We start from the raw sequence: 17,486 nt of genomic DNA, 5'->3' as shown, positions 1-17,486 counted from the left end.
AAAGCTAGATGTATTAGAACATATGTATTCATTTTATTAGAGTAAACACATGAACTATTAATATATAATTCTAGAAACTTAATTATCTCGGCCATGAAGGATTTATTCAAAATGCCCTAGCATAGCTAAACTCTCGGAAAGTACCGGCCTTAATCCATATCGATAGATTTTGAGTTCGATTATTATATTATTAAACTTATCTCAACATGTACTAAACCAGGTAAATATAACATAATAATAATATTATATTAGTATTAATTGAGATGCTTGCTCCATTGCACTTTCAGTAAAAAGTTGCTTCGTCGTAAAATTGGGCTGTTACACTCTACCCTCCTAAAAGAAAATTTTGTCCTCAAAATTTATCTACCTATAAAAAGATGAGGATAGTCTAACTGCATCGTATTCTTTAATTCCAAGGTATATTCGTCTAGTCTTTCTTTTCCCTAAACCACCTTGATTAAGGGAACCTTCTTTCCTCTCAACTCTGTATCACTTCTTTCTATAATCCTTACCGGTGATGCTGGATAAGTCAAGTCACTTCGTAGGTGTATTGTTTCTGGTTGCAATACATTACTCTCATCTAGATTATACTTTTTAAGTTAAGAAACATGGAAGACATCATGAATGTTTGACTGATAAGGAGGAAGAGCGACTTGATATGCCACTGGACCGACTCTTTTAACAATTTGGAAGGGACGTAATTATCGAGGGCTAAGTTCCTTAATCCTAATGGCTTGACCTACTCTTGTGGTAAGGATTACTTTTAGAAAAACACAGTCACCTTCACTAAATTCTAAAGGTTTACGTCTATTATCGGCATAGCTCTTTTGATGGCTTTGAGTTTTTAAAATCTTGTCATAAATCACCTTAATTTGTTTAGTCATTTCCTGAATCAATTCTAGGCCTAAGATACTGGTTTCGCCCCCTTCGTACCAACATGATGGTGACTGACATTTTCTCCTGTATAAAGCTTTGTACGGAGCCATACCGATTATTTGTTGATAACTATTATTGTAAGCGAATTCTATCAGTGGTTGATACATATCCCAGGTGCCTTGATGTTCCATTACACAAGATCATAACATGTCTTCCAGAGTTCAGATAGTCCATTCTGATTGTCCATCCGTCTACGGATGATATGTTGTACTCATATGTAACTCTGTACCGAATGCCTTCTGGAAGGCTCCCAAAATCTGGAAGTGAACCTCAAATCTCGATCAGACACAATAGTGAAAGGTACCCCGTGTAGTCATACTATCTCTTGAATATATAGTCAGGCGAGTCTTTCTAGTGTGTAATCCACCCGAATTGGAAGAAAATGAGCTGATTTTATTAATCTATCCACAATGACCGATATCGCATCGTGTCCTATGGATGTTGTAACAACCCTGATTTTCGAGTATGCGAGATCTTTTCTAAGGGCACGGATTTTGCCAGAAGATCAGAAAAGGAAACACCTCTTCTATATCAAAAAGTATCTCAATCCTCATTGTCATTATGTCATCCTTAAGCTAGAACCTTTTTCGAGGCAAGCTCCATAACGCGGTCACGAAGAACCTAGTTTTTGAACCGTATCGATTGGCAGTTTTGATTCTGATTTTCGTAAATAGTCTCTGTTTGACGAACAGGAGTCGATTCATGAGAGGAGAGAGATAATAGTATAATTTTATCATTATATTAGTATTAGAAAATTCTAGAATGATATTATAAGGTTACCTGGTCTGTTTTAGTTAAAAACAGAAAATCGGTTTAACCGGGTTTACGATTTACTGGTGCAGCTTAGCACTAGCACTCTCTGATGACTTTAGCAATGCTAAGGCCTTATCATACATATTCTATTCTCATAATAAATATGTTACTAGTGTCATTTATGCTAGTAGCTCAGAAAATAATTTTTAGAGATGTTTTTACAAGTGTTCCGATACACCTAGTTTTAGTAGTTGACACCAGAGATATTTTAATATTATTTTAATCCACCTCCAAGCCAACCAATCACAACTCACCTTACACCCCCAAGACACTCCAAGGCTGGTCATTTACTCCATTTGGACGAAAATGAGAAGAGAGAAAAGAAAGAAACTTTTATGAACACTTAATCTTCAAAGCTTGATTTCTTCTGAACTAAAACTCAAATCAAAACTCCGATTTCACCAAAATGATCCTCTCTTCTTCCTCTACATAACCATATAACTTATCAAGGCTGGAAATAAGGTGAGATAGCTGTCTCCCTCCCTCTTCAATTCGGCTTTCAAGGAAACATGCTTAAACAAGTGTTTTCTTGATGTTCTTCCTTAGATCTCTTGCTTAGCTTGACTTGTGGGTCAAAGATCTTTGATTTTCTGCACGTTTAAGGTGAGGATAACCTTCCTAAGATGCTGCTAAAGTTCGTTTAGTTGATGGTTTAGAGTTTTAAAGTTGTTCTTGATGTGTTTTAGGAGGAAAAAGTGCTTTAAGAACACTTCAAAGAGTAACCGGATTTGGAGCAGAAAATCAAGGTATGGTTTGACAAATTTAATCTTGATTGATTGTATTTGAGTTGTGTGATTATGATATGGTTTGGATGTGCTTGAAATTGATGATTTATATGAGTGATTCTTGTTGAAATTTTGGAGAAAATTTGATAAAATTTGATGATATTCAACTTTGAAATTATGTTCTTTATGGCTGCTGGAAAAACGAACCCTAGATCTTAAATTGAGGTTCAATTTGTGTTAAAATCATGTAGAAAAGATGGGGTTTTAGTGGCTGGGAATTTATTTTGAATTTTGGTAAAAATTGGTTGCTGAAAAGACTGAAAAACGGGTAAAAACAGAGAAAGAATCTGAAGAATACACGAAGAACATTGAAGAACACGTTTTAGATCTTAAAAAGGGCAAGGTTGTAATTATTTTGGTGTTTGAGGGGTTATTTGGTAATTTCTGAAAGTTAGGGTGGTTAAAGTAGAAATATTAAAAGTTACCAGGATAAAAAGTAAATTTTAAAGGTTAAAAGGTAAAGGTAAGGTAATTTTCGAAAATTTAATGATAAAATAATAAATAATAATAAAATATTAAATAATAATATTTAAATAAAATAATGCGAAAAAGGCAGTTTTCTGTAAAAGCTTTAGAAAGATAACTTTAAGCGTAGAATCCCATAATTACCTTCATAAAACACTTAGGGAGTGGTAATAACATGTTAGTGAGGCAAAGATAAAGGAAAGATATAAAGTTAAAGAAAAGATAAAAACTAAAGAAAAGTTTGTAAAGTCTTAATAACAGAAAATCAGACAGAGATTAGTGAACGAACTAGGGCAACATAGTTAGTCCTTGAATTGCGACTAGGGTTAGGTATTATAAGAAAAGTTAGACTATTTCAGTATAGACTTAATGAACCTATACTTGGGACAGGCTAACTATTCATACCAGTAAAGAGATACAGAGAAAAAATTAATCAGAACAGAGTAATAAGACAAAGAGAGAAGTGTAATATAATAAAGAGTTAAGCCTTGTGGCATGATATTCTATTGTATGTTTATCTGCTGTTTTTCCGTTGGCCTTAGAGGTCCTGTAGGCCCAAGTTCACCTACAGTAAGTTATTATTCCTGTAGGCCGAAGTTCACCTACAGTGAATATCAATTGTGTAGCTCAGGGTGTTGCTTCTGTAGGCCGAAGTTCACCTACAGAAAGTTGTTGTGTTGTGTTTATATTATTCCTGTAAGCCGAAGTTCACTTACAGGGGCACCATTTCTGTAAGCCGAAGTTCACTTACAGAGGTGTTATTTCTGTAGGCCGAAGTTCACCTATAGAAAGTTGTTGTGTTGTGTTTAGATTATTCCTGTAAGCCGAAGTTCACTTACGGGAGTGCTATTTCTGTAGGCCGAAGTTCACCTACAGAAAATAAGCCATATCTAGGACTAGTTCCTAGGTAATGTCGGGCTGCAGGGTGTAAATCGACACGTGAGCTCATGACCTGCATAGGACAGACATGCATCATACTTCGTTGCACATTTCCTCTGTTATGATTGTTGTTTGAATTTATGCTTTCTTTGTTTTCATTCTATTTTCTGTGTCTGTGTTTTGTTTTCTTGTATTCTTTTGTTTGTGTTTTGCTTTTTATTTTCTCTATTTATCTATTTTTTCTGTCTACTGCTTCTCGGTATTCTGATATTTATCTGCTAAACAACACGGAATTAATGAACTTAACTAATAACCCCGGCCTTACTAAGAACTCCCCAGTTCTTACCCCTTCTCTCTCCCTTCCCCCTTCAGATGGAAGCATGAGTTCCCTTCCATAATTCGCTGACGATCGTATGCAAAAAAGGATTCCGCTCTAGGTAGGCTTCTGAGTCTAGAGTGAACTTCGTTTCTATTTATATGTATATACTATGAGACCAGCCAACGTCTGCACCCCGTTCGTATGCGCACTTTAGCCTAAATCCTGTGTACGAGACTCCTGTTGTGTGGCTACTTGATGAAGTACCAGAGAGACGTTATATGGCAATGTCTGACCGTGCAAAAGAGTAGTAGATGATGTTCTACCTTTTGCTAATGTTCCACCTGACTTGATTTTTGAAGACTTAGAATGTACTTTCCCTCGCTTTAGTAGTTTAGAGGGACTAGGTGAGTATAGAGTCTAGGCTAGCCTGGGCGCCAGCTTAGGGACTTCTTGAACAGGTCAGGGCCTAGGATGTTGTATGTATATATATGTATATAGTTATTATCTAGCTATATCTAGGGGTGTTCTAACTAAAAGTCTATACTTAAATAAAAGTTGGATCACTGAATGTTGTTGACTGCTTGTGATGTATTTATGTGTTGTTGTTTATAACTGTTTTATCTATTATCAGTTGTGAATTGATTATGAATGATTCCGTCTATTAATCCAAATATTTTCAAAAAAAATATATACCCCGCAAATTAACTACATTTTTAACAACGAATCAAGCTCATATGATAAATAATAGATAATAATTAGGAAGACAAATTGGTAGCACTCAGTTTCCGGTATGATTTAGACATACTGAAAATTGGGTCGTTACAATTTTGTATCAGAGCAGTTCGTTCCCAGTAGAGCCTGGGGAGTGGACTGACTATGCTTCATTGCATGCTCTGCTTGTGTGTCTCATGCCGTTAGGGTATCTTTAAGATACATTTGGGAAGAATGTCTATGAGCACTCATTTTGGGAATGTTCATGCCTAACTTGAGATATTAAGACTGATCACCTTAATATTGATTGTTTGGTGCGGATAAGACCTCAATGACTGTGAATAGGCATGGTTTAATCGAGTTCCGAATGACAAATTCGTGTGAGGCACAACTATTCTTATAGCTGTTATGATCTCCATGGTCATGGCTATGTGATATTTAGACGCTGTAAGGAACGAACTGATATCTTCGTCAGTTGGCAGTTTTGATTCTAATTTTCGTAAATAGTCTCTGTTTGACGAACCGGAGTTGATTCATGAGAGGAGAGAGATAATAGTATAATTTTATCATTATATTAGTATTAGAAAATGCTTGAATGATATTATAAGGTTACCTGGTCTATTTTAGTTAAAAACAGAAAATCGGTTTAACCGGGTTTAAGGTTTACTGGTGCAGCTTAGCACCAGCACTCTCTGATGACTTTAGCAATGCTAAGGCCTCATCATACATGTTCTATTCTCATAATAGATATGTTACTAGTGTCATTTATGCTAGTAGCTCAGAAAATAATTTTTAGAGATGTTTTTACGAGTGTTCTGATACACCTAGTTTTAGTAGTTGTACACAAGAGATATTTTAATATTATTTTAATCCACCTCCAAGCCAACCAATCACAACTCACCTTACACCCCCAAGACACTCCAAGGCTGGTCATTTACTCCATTTGGCCGAAAATGAGAAGAGAGAAAAGAAAGAAACTTTCATGAACACTTAATCTTCAAAGCTTGATTTCTTCTGAACTAAAACTCAAATCAAAACTCCGATTTCACCAAAATGATCCTCTCTTCTTCCTCTACATAACCATGTAACTTATCAAGGCTGGAAATAAGGTGAGATAGCTGTCTCCCTCCCTCTTCAATTCGGTTTTCAAGGAAACATGCTTAAACAAGTATTTTCTTGATGTTCTTCCTTAGATCTCTTGCTTAGCTTGACTTGTGGGCCAAAGATCTTTGATTTTATGCACGTTTAAGGTGAGGATAACCTTCCTAAGATGCTGCTGAAGTTCGTTTAGTTGATGGTTTAGAGTTGTAAAGTTGTTCTTGATGTGTTTTAGGAGGAAAAAGTGCTTTAAGAACACTTCAAAGAGTAACCGGATTTGGAGCAGCAAATCAAGGTAGGGTTTGATGAATTTAATCTTGATTGATTGTGTTTGAGTTGTGTGATTATGATATGGTTTGGCTGTGCTTGAAATTGATGATTTATATGAGTGATTCTTGTTGAAATTTTGGTGAAAATTTGATAAAATTTGATGATATTCAACTTTGAAATTATGTTCTTTATGGCTGCTGGAAAAACGAACCCTAGATCTTAAATTGAGGTTCAATTTGTGTTAAAATCATGTAGAAAAGATGGGATTTTAGTGGCTGGGAATTTATTTTGAATTTTGGTAAAAATCGGTTGCTGAAAAGACTGAAAAACGGGTAAAAACAGAGAAAGAATCTGAAGAATACACGAAGAACACTTTGAGTGTGATGAAGAACATTGAAGAACACCTTTTAGATCTTAAAAAGGGCAAGGTTGTAATTATTTTGGTGTTTGAGGGGTTATTTGGTAATTTCTGAAAGTTAGGGTGGTTAAAGTAGAAATATTAAAAGTTACCAAGGTAAAAAGTGAATTTTAAAGGTTAAAAGGTAAAGGTAAGGTAATTTTCGAAAATTTAATGATAAAATAATAAATAATAATAAAATATTAAATAATAATATTTAAATAAAAATAATAAAATAATGCGGAAAAGGCAGTTTTCTGTAAAAGCTTTAGAAAGATAACTTTAAGCGTAGAATCTCATAATTAACTTCATAAAACACTTAGGGAGTGGTAATAACATGTTAGTAAGGCAAAGATAAAGGAAAGATATAAAGTTAAAGAAAAGATAAAAACTAAAGAAAAGTCTGTAAAGTTTTAATAACAGAAAATCAGACAGAGATTAGTGAACGAACTAGGGCAACATAGTTAGTCCTTGAATTGCGACTAGGGTTAGGTAATATAAGAAAAGTTAGACTGTTTCAGTATAGACTTAATGAACCTATACTTGGGACAGGCTAACTATTCATACCGAAATTTACATAAGCTTTAAATATATACGTTAAGTAGAGAAACCAGAGCAGAGTAAAGAGATACAGAGAAAAAAGTAATTAGAACAGAGTAATAAGACAAAGAGAGAAGAGTAATATAATAAAGAGTTAAGCCTTGTGGCATGATATTCTATTGTATGTTTATCTGCTATTTTTCCGTTGGCCCTAGAGGTCCTGTAGGCCGAAGTTCACTTACAGTGAATATCAATTGTGTAGCTCAGGGTGTTGCTTCTGTAGGCCGAAGTTCACCTATAGAGAGTTGCCATTTCTGTAAGCCGAAGTTCACTTACAGGAGTGCTATTTCTGTAGGCCGAAGTTCACCTACAGAAAGTTGTTGTGTTGTGTTTATATTATTCCTGTAAGCTGAAGTTCACTTATAGGGGCACCATTTCTGTAAGCCGAAGTTCACTTACAGAGGTGTTATTTCTGTAGGCCGAAGTTCACCTACAGAAAGTTGTTGTGTTGTGTTTAGACTATTCCTGTAAGCCGAAGTTCACTTACGGAAATGCTATTTCTGTAGGCCGAAGTTCACCTACAGAAAATAAGCCATATCTAGGACTAGTTCCTAGGTAATGTCGGGCTGCAGGGTGTAAACCGACACGTGAGCTCATGGCCTGCATAGGACAGACATGCATCATACTTGGTTGCGCATTTCCTCTGTTATGATTGTTGTTTGAATGTATGCTTTCTTTGTTTTCATTCTATTCTCTGTGTCTGTGTTTTGTTTTCTTGTATTCTTTTGTTTGTGTTTTGCTTTTTATTTTCTCTATTTATCTGTTTCTTCTGTCTACTACTTCTCGGTATTCTGCTATTTATCTGCTAAACAACACGGAATTAATGAACTTAACTAATAACCCCGGCCCTACTAAGAACTCTCCAGTTCTTAACCCTTCTCTCTCCCTTCCCCCTTCAGATGGAAGCATGAGTTCCCTTCCATAATTCACTAATGATCGTACGCAAAAAAGGATTCCGCTCTAGTTAGTCTTCTGAGTCTAGAGTGAACTCCGTTTCTGTTTATATGTATATACTGTGAGACCAGCCAACGTCTGCACCCCATTCGTATGCGCACTTTAGCCTAAATCCTGTGTACGAGACTCCTATTTTGTGGCTACTTGATGAAGTAGCAGAGAGACGTTATATGGCAATGTCTGACCGTGCAAAAGAGTAGTAGATGATGTTCTACCTTTTGCTGATCTTCTACCTGACTTGATTTTTGAAGACTTAGAACGTACTTTCCCTCGCTTTTAGTAGTTTAGAGGGACTAGGTGAGTATAGAGTCTCGGCTAGCCTGGGCGCCAGCTTAGGGACTTCTTGAACAGGTCAGGGCCTAGGATGTTGTATGTATATATATGTATATAGTTATTATCTAGCTATATCTAGGGGTGTTCTAACTAAAAGTCTATACTTAAATAAAAGTTGGATCACTAAATGTTGTTGACTGCTTGTGATGTATTTATGTGTGGTTGTTTATAACTGTTTTATCTGTTATCAGTTGTGAATTGATTAGGAATGATTCCGTCTATTAATCCAAATGTTTTCAAAAAAAAAAAATATATACCCCGCAAATTAACTACATTTTTAACAATGAATCAGGCTCATATGATAAATAATAGATAATAATTAGGAAGACAAATTGGTAGCACTCAGTTTCCGGTATGATCTAGACATACTGAAAATTGGGTCGTTACAGATGTTCTGGGTAACCCTGTAACGAAATCCGTCGTAATTTATTCTCATTTTCACTGTGGTATTTGAAGAGGTTGTAGAGCTTCTGAGGGCTTCTGATGTTCCACCTTTATCCTCTGGAAAGTAAGGCATTTTAATACAAAAATACTTTCATCCTTATTCATTCATAGTTACATTCATGGCCACCAAACATTTGCTTCAGATCTTGATACATTTTTGTAATATTAGAGTACATGGAGAATCTACTTTGATGAGCTTTTATTAGTATCCTTTGTCGTAAGTTTTTCGTATTTGGTATACCTATCCTACCTTTATACTTCCACAATCCTTCCTTGTCCTGGCATATGTCTCCTTGTTTTTCCTCCCTCAAAAGTATCAACAGGGCCATTATTTCTGAATTCTGAGCTTGCGCTTGCTAAATGACAATCTTAAAGTTAGATGAGATATGTAACTTGTAACACCCTACCACACAGAGTCTTATGCTTAAGTCATAAAGCTGAGGTGGCAAGGTATTACGACCTCTAGAAGTAAAAAAATATATATGTAATAATAGTTAAAAGAAATTTTAACTAGAAGCCTGTGAAGAAGAGTTAAGCAAAGCGTTAAATAGAAAGTCGCATCACTCGCGTAAAAGATAACTATGAGAGAAGAATTCCAAAGATACATATAGCAAGGCTTCTGACTCGGCTTGCGAAGCTAGAACCGGCCAAAGCATATATACATATACACAAATAAACCCAGAAGTAAACCAAAATAGAAAACTAACAACCTGTTTCTCTGAGTCAACCTCTAAGAGGGACAAATATAAAATACAAGATGGGGATCTTATATACATACAGAAATATAAATGAAGATATGACCCCGAGTCCCAAGAGTTCTTTGCTTCATTAGCGTCACCAGAATACAGAGTGGTGCTTCTCAACCTGTATCTGACAAACCACAAATATTGTATGGGATGAGAACCGGGGGTTCTCAGTATGGTTAAGGTGCCCACATATATAATAAATAAGGTACCGGGAAAGCCAGAGGCAATCCTAGAAAGCCGACACTCAGATTATAATTCTTAAGGAACTAAAACAGAAACCATAAGCAGGGTTAGATATCTAAGTTTCTTAAGATTCTAACTCAGTCCTAACTTAATCTCTCAACTTACAATCACTTACTGTCTCATTCGATTCTAACCCATACCACTAACCCAATCAGTCACGGCCTATGGCCCAAATCAAACCAGCTCGTCCTCCGGTGCAAAGAAACTCAACCCAGCCTCCGGCCCATTTCAAAATAGATCATCATTATCACCCGTCCACCACCAAGGTACTCAAAACCGAAATACAATCACAAACACAAGCAAATACAAGGCAAACACATTTAAAGAACAGTTACAGCAAGTATCACAGTTATCAGTTAAACAGAATTTATCAGATAGGCAAACCAAAATAATTATGCACACCCAAACAAAGCAAACAAATGCAACATGATACATGCCTGTCCTACTGGCCGTGAGCTCACACGTCGGTTAAATCGCCAGAACCCAACACATCTGGTAGCTAACCCAGACATTTTTCTCTAGGTTGCGCAACTCCAGAAGGATCATAAACAAAGGAGACTACCTTTCCACATCGAAGGAGTGTGCTTTCCACCTTGCAACCAGAGAAGAATGTGGGGGAAACAATACGAAAGAGAGTGCCTTTCCACATCGAAGGAGCGCACCTTTCCACCTTCCCCACACCTTCATCATGACAAGAGAGAAAACTTCCATCCTCAACTTGCCATCCGAATACATTTTCAAGTTAATATGCAAGCGGTATCGCACTCAGACCTTGCCATATCGACCATTTCGGCTACATACATATCTCGACCATTCCGGCCACAAACACATCTCAATCGTTCCAGCCACACACACATCTCGACTGTTCCAGCCACACACACATCTTGACCATTCCGGCCACACATAGTCATCCCCAATCTCATTATTAACAACTTAGTTCAGTTACTCTAGACCTTTCTTTACTTCCAAGTAACCTTCCTTCTCTTAGCTTAATCTCATCATTTTCAGCCTTTACTTTATCTCCAAGTTACCACATTTCCTAGCTCCTTCTCATTACTTAGGCTTACTATAAAGACTTAGGACTAAAAATGATGACAAATGGAGACTTAGAGGTTTGAAATTTTGTTTAAAAACACAAAAAAAAATATATTTTCTAAAAATAGGGTCACGTGTACGCATTGCTCTTTCTTGCGCACGCATGTGGACCAGGCAGAATCGACTGGTCGCGCATGCGATTTTTCCCGCGCACGAGATGCATGCGTACGCATGTTATGCAGAAATACGAAAAGCTGCTAAGTCCTATTTTATCGAATTTACGCACCAAACTTTGAACGAGCATAACTTCCTCATTTTAAAATATTTTTCCTCCGTTCTTCGAGTGACATAAATATCTCAGACACAATTTCATTTCTAAATAAATTTGACACAAATCGAGGGTTCAGAGACCAAGTTATGCTCCTTCAAAGTTGGGCCAAAAACCATTATTTTCACAAAATCCACAGCCTCCAATTTTCAAAACAACTCTTCTCAAATCCTTTTTATAACCAACCCAAGCTTACTAATTCAACATCAAATATTCTCAATCCATATAATCAACTTCCTCATTATATCCACACCCAATCAAGACTCCATTTTCATCAATTCCCAACCCAATATTTCCAATATCACAACAATCAATATAACTCATTAAATATCCATATCAAATACAATATCAACTTCAATTTTGCCAAATCATTATACACAACCCTATATATATCATAAACAATTCATACACCCATCAACAAGAACACCAATACCACCTTCAAAAATCAATAATCACATAACCCATGTAATCATTCTAACCAATCAACAATATCTCAAATTCAATTCCTATCCTAGGGTTTCTAGCCTAAGTTTTCACAGAATATTATATATTAAATACGAGAAACCTAAACCATACCTTGGCCAATTTCTCGTAATGTCTGGAATGCCTCAACTAGTACCATCTCACAAATTCCAAAGTTCCAAAATTACATCCCAAATAGAAAACTCAGCTACCTCAGCTCAACATCCAGCTTTCTAATACCACCAATTCCATCAACAAGCCTCAATTAACATCACAACTCAATCTTATCAACGAAGAATTGGGTCAAAATCCAGCAATACCCACTAGTTAATTCAAACCAAATGTTGGATAATTTTTGTAGAGGAATTTGAGACGAACGCGTGGCCGCTAACGGCTCGTCAATTGGAGCTCCGAATTGAAAGTTATGAAGGATTGAATTTTTGAAGTAAAAAAGGATTTAGGGTTTAAAGCAAAGCTTCTCTTCCCAGCAGCGTGAAATTGAAAATGGGTAGGGGAAGAAGGTGAAAGCTTGCATTTATATGGGAGTTGGGTATGTGGGTTTGGGCCTTGGGCCCAATACGGGCCCAGTTTGCCCGGTTGGACTCGTTCGGCCTAATCTTGGGCCAAATCCTTTAAAATAAGTGTCAAAATTCTTGTTTTAATTAGTTCTATCTTATTAAATTATAAAATTCATATTTTTAATTTCTCTAATTAATTATTAATTTATTGGCTAATTACTTATTAATTTTATGGGTTTTACATAACTCCGCTAAACAAACTCCATATGGTGTCTCTTTTCATTCCTGGTTTAAGATTTTCAAACTACTTAACTAATTCCTCTTCTTTTATCATCATCTACGAGATACTCAAACTCTTCATACTCAAAGTATCAGCTACTACATTCGCCTTTTTGGAGTGGTAACTCAACTTGAAATCGTAATTGGTGTGTAGAATTGTGATCACACTTTTCACAACTCCGGTACAACTAACCAGCAAGTGCACTGGGTCGTCCAAGTAATAAAACCTTACGCGAGTAAGGGTCGATCCTACAGAGATTGTCGGCTTGAAGCAAGCTATGGTCATCCTGTAAATCTTAGTCAGGCGGATTCAAATGGTTATGAGGTTTTAATAATTAAAAGATAAATAAAACGTAAATTAAAATAAAGATACTTATGTAATTCATTGGTGGGAATTTCAGATAAGCGTTTAGAGATGCTTTGTTGCTTCTGAACCTCAGCTTTCCTATTTTCTTCATCCAATCATGCATGCTCCCTTCCATGGTAAGCTGTATGATCCTCTCAGTGAAAATGGTCTAAGTACGGTTTCTGCACGGCTAATCAACTGTCAGATTTCTCATCTCAGATAAAAAATACAAGGTACAACTACCGCACGGCTAATCATCTGCCAGTTCTCACATATGTCGGAATAGGATCTCTCTATCCTTTTGCACACTGTCACTGCACCCAACATTTGCGAGTTTGAAGCTCGTCACAGTCATCCCTTCCCAGATCCTACTCGGAATACCACAGGCAAGGTTTAGACTTTTAGGATCTCAGGAATGCTGCCAATTGGTTCTAGCCTCTACCACGAAGGTTCTAATCTCACGGACTCGGTCCGTGAATCAGAGACCCAAGAGACTATACTCCGACTATCATCCAATGACTACGTTGAACATCATGTAGACCGCTTGTGGTTGTCAGGCACGCAGATTTTGGCTAAGCGAGTAACGAAGATAGTGGGTGATTATCACGGGTCACCCCTTTATTCTGACTTAACTGAATTAAGTACGAGAGTATATCTTGGAGAAGAAGTAAGCGTGAATTGAAAGAAAAACAATAGTACTTGCATTAATTCATGAAGAACAGCAGAGCTCCGCACCTTAATCTATGAGGTGTAGAAACTCCATCGTAGAAAATTACATAAGAGAAAAAGGTCTAGGCATGGCCGAATGGCCAGCCTCCCAAATGTGAACATAAAAGTCCAAAGATGATAAAAAGTCTCCAGATCCTCGATTACAATAGTAAAAAGTGCTATTTATACTAAACTAGTTACTAAGGATTACAGAAAATAAGTAACTAAGTGCAGATAGTGCAGAAATCCACTTTCGGGGCCCACTTAGTGTGTGCTTGGGCTGAGCATTGAGCTTTACATGTGCAGAAAATATAGACTATTATATATTGCTGGAAAGCCCAAGATGTCTATTTTCCAACGCAATTAAGAGCGCACCAATTGGGCTTTTTTATCTCCAGAAAATCCACTTCGAGTGCAGGAGGGTCAGAATCCAACAGCATCTGCAGTCCTTTCTCAGCCTCTGAATCAGACTTTTGCTAGGTCCCTCAATTTCAGCCAGAAAATACCTGAAATTACAGAAAAATACACAAACTCATAGTAAAGTCCAGAAACGTGATTTTTGCATAAAAACTAATAAAAATATAACACAAAGTAACTAAAACATACTAAAAACTATGTAAAAACAATTCCAAAAAGCGTATAAATTATCCGCTCATCAGTAATCCTTTAAAAACTCCATCTACCTACATTGCCTCATATTAAGATAAGAAAAGACCTCAAATTGAACATCGTATAAGTAATGTCTCTATATCTTAAGAGTAAATACCACTGTAGCCAATTTCCAAGTTATGGATTGGGAAATTTCTTTCATGAGGCCTCAACAGCCGCAAGGCGTAAGCCACCACTTTTCTATTTTGCATCAGTACACATCCCAATTCCTTCAGAGAAGCATCACAGTATACTTCGAAAGGTTCTTGCGAATCTGGCGACGGTAGAACTAACGTTGTAGTCAATTTTTCTTTGAAGGTCTCGAAACTCAATTCGCACTCAGCCATCCAAACAAAAGGAACTTCCTTTCTTGTAAGATGGGTCAAAGGTAACGCTGTCAGTGAAAATCCCCTAATAAACTTTCTATAAAACCCAACTAATCCAAGAAAACTTTAAACCTCTATAAATTCATAGTTCTGTCCCATTGCAACACAACTTCAATTTTAGAAGGATCCACTGCTATACCTCCTTGCTTCAAACATGTCCTAGAAATGTTACTTCTCTTGCCCAAAATTCATACTTCGACGGTTTTGAATATAACTTCCGTTTCCTTAATATTTGTAGTACAATCCTCAAGTGCTCCTCGTGTTCTCTTTCTGTCTTGGAGTAAATGAGAATGTTATCTATGAAGACCACTACAAATTGGTCTAGATACAGACAAAAAATGCGATTCATGTAGTTCATGAATATTGCAGGAGCATTAGTGAGTCCAAAGGACATAATCATATACTCATAATGACCATTCCTAGTCCTAAAATACCGACCGTAAGTATTTTCAAAAATACCGTATCACCCTTTAACTGATCCATCAGGTCGTCAATTTGAGGAAATGGATACTTATTCTTGATAGTAATTTTGTTCAACTGTCGATAATCTACACATAATTTCATCCCACCATCTTTCTTCTTTACTAACAGCATTAGGGCTTTCCATGGTGTTGCGCTCGAACAAATGAACTTCTTTCCTTGTAATTCATCCAACTGCTTGTTTAACTCTGTAAGTTCCAGTGGCGACATTCGATAAGGCGATATAGAAATTGGTCCAGCTTCCAGTACTAAGTCAATAGTGAATTCTATTTCCCATAGAGGGAGAATTCAGGTATGTCTTCCGGAAACACATCAAGAAATTCTTTTACCACTAGGATTCATTTCAAGTCATGTTCATTACCATTTGAGCTAGCCGCTAATAAAATGTACGCCTCACATTCACTCCTATTACAAGTAAATTTTACAGAATTCAGATAATAACCATGGGATATAATTGGTCTAATAGACTTATCATCAGACAAAATAATAGCAATATTCTCAAAACAATCAAGAAAAACGTGGTGTATAGACAACCAATCCAGTCCTAGAATAATATCTAATCCACGTAAAGGCAGACAAATCAAATCATATATAAAAGTTTTACCCTTGATGTCAAATGACACTTATCGACACACCAACTTGGTCAAAGCAATTTGAGATGTGGGTGTGTGAACAATTAAATTATATTCTAATTCAGAAAAGTTTAATCCCAATCTAAGTACAACGGTTATTGATATGAAATAATGTGTAGCACCCGAATCATACAGTACATTTAGAAGTTGAGTTTTGACATAACACTCACCTTGGATTGGGGTGTTTGAATGTATAGCATCATTAGCCGTCATAGCAAAAACTCATCCTTGTTGCTGGGGCCTGGATGCTTCCTGAGCTAAGTCTTTTTGTACAACTCCTAGCTAAATGGCCAGGTTCATCACAATAATAACAAACAGTCATTCCTTGTTAACAAGGTCTATTGCCATGACTCTTCCCACACTGGCCACAAATAGGACTTGGTTGAGTCACTTGTGGTTGTTTACCGGTATCCTACCTTGGCTTGCCATTATTCCCGTTATTAGGACGAGCAAGAACATTACCACCTCGTTGGTTTCAATGTTGTGGTGGTCAAGTGGACTCAAAATTCCTTCTATGAGGGGCCATATATCTATTAAAACTCCTTTGAGGTAATTCTCGGTGGTTCATCCTTGCCGACGCTACCTTTCGTGCACAATCTTCTATCAATTGGCTTTTAGTAAACAATTCAACAAAGTTCTGTATCTCTATTGGAACCATAGTGTTCATCAAATCTTCACGAAGTCCTCCTTCAAATTTTAGGCACTTCCATTCTTCTAGCTTTGTCGGGACTCCATGGCAGATTCTGAAAAATGGCACAAATCTTCAAATTTGGGTGTATATTCCGCCACCGACATACTTCCCTGTCTCAACTGCATCAATTCCATATCCGTAGCATCTCGCACTGTTCGTGGAAAGTATTTCTTATAGAACTCAATTTTAAAAATGATTCATGAGATCTCTGCATCCTCTTATTGCAACAGATTCTAAATTCCTTGCCACCAGCACTGAGCATCATTTTCCACCATGTAAAATGCAAATTCTACATATTGTCCTTCTGGTACATGCTAAGCCCGCAATGACCTTTCTATACTGCGGAATTAATTATCAGCCTCAGTTGCAATAACTGTTCCTTTAAACTGAAGCGAATTCACTTTTAGAAAAGCAGCCAGAGACATAGGCCTATCATACCCAATCAGATCAGTTTTATTGTCACCCTTATTATTCCCATTTTATTCTCCTAAATATCAACAGCCCGGGTAGCAACAGCTATCATTTCATGCACAGTCTCAGCCATGGTGTTCATCGTAGCCATGAAAGCATCTGTATCTAGTACCAAAATGTCACTAGGAGTCCCTCTAACAATCCTAGGGGGTCTTCCTCGAGTATCCCGTCCTCGTGCAGCCATCTAGGTCCTATTTACACCAAACAATGAACATTAAGGTGATATTTTCAGTTAAGTATAAATATTTTCTAGATAAATGCACGCAGACAATCACGCAACACGTATCATTAAGATATCCTATCAGCATGAGACACACAAGCAAAGTATGCAATAGAGCATGATTCAGTCCAATCCCTAAGCTTTATTGGGACGAACTACTCTGATACCAAAATATAACGACCCAACTTCTAGTATGTCATAATCATAAGTAAAGTGTTACTAACTTGTTTGCCTTATAACTTTAATATAACATATCAGCCTGTGTCATTGTTAGAATCCATGGGCGCTT

Source organism: Arachis ipaensis, chromosome B10 (genome assembly GCF_000816755.2).
Source record: "Arachis ipaensis cultivar K30076 chromosome B10, Araip1.1, whole genome shotgun sequence".
Taxonomy (NCBI): domain Eukaryota; kingdom Viridiplantae; phylum Streptophyta; class Magnoliopsida; order Fabales; family Fabaceae; genus Arachis; species Arachis ipaensis.
This window is presented reverse-complemented; position numbering follows the sequence as displayed.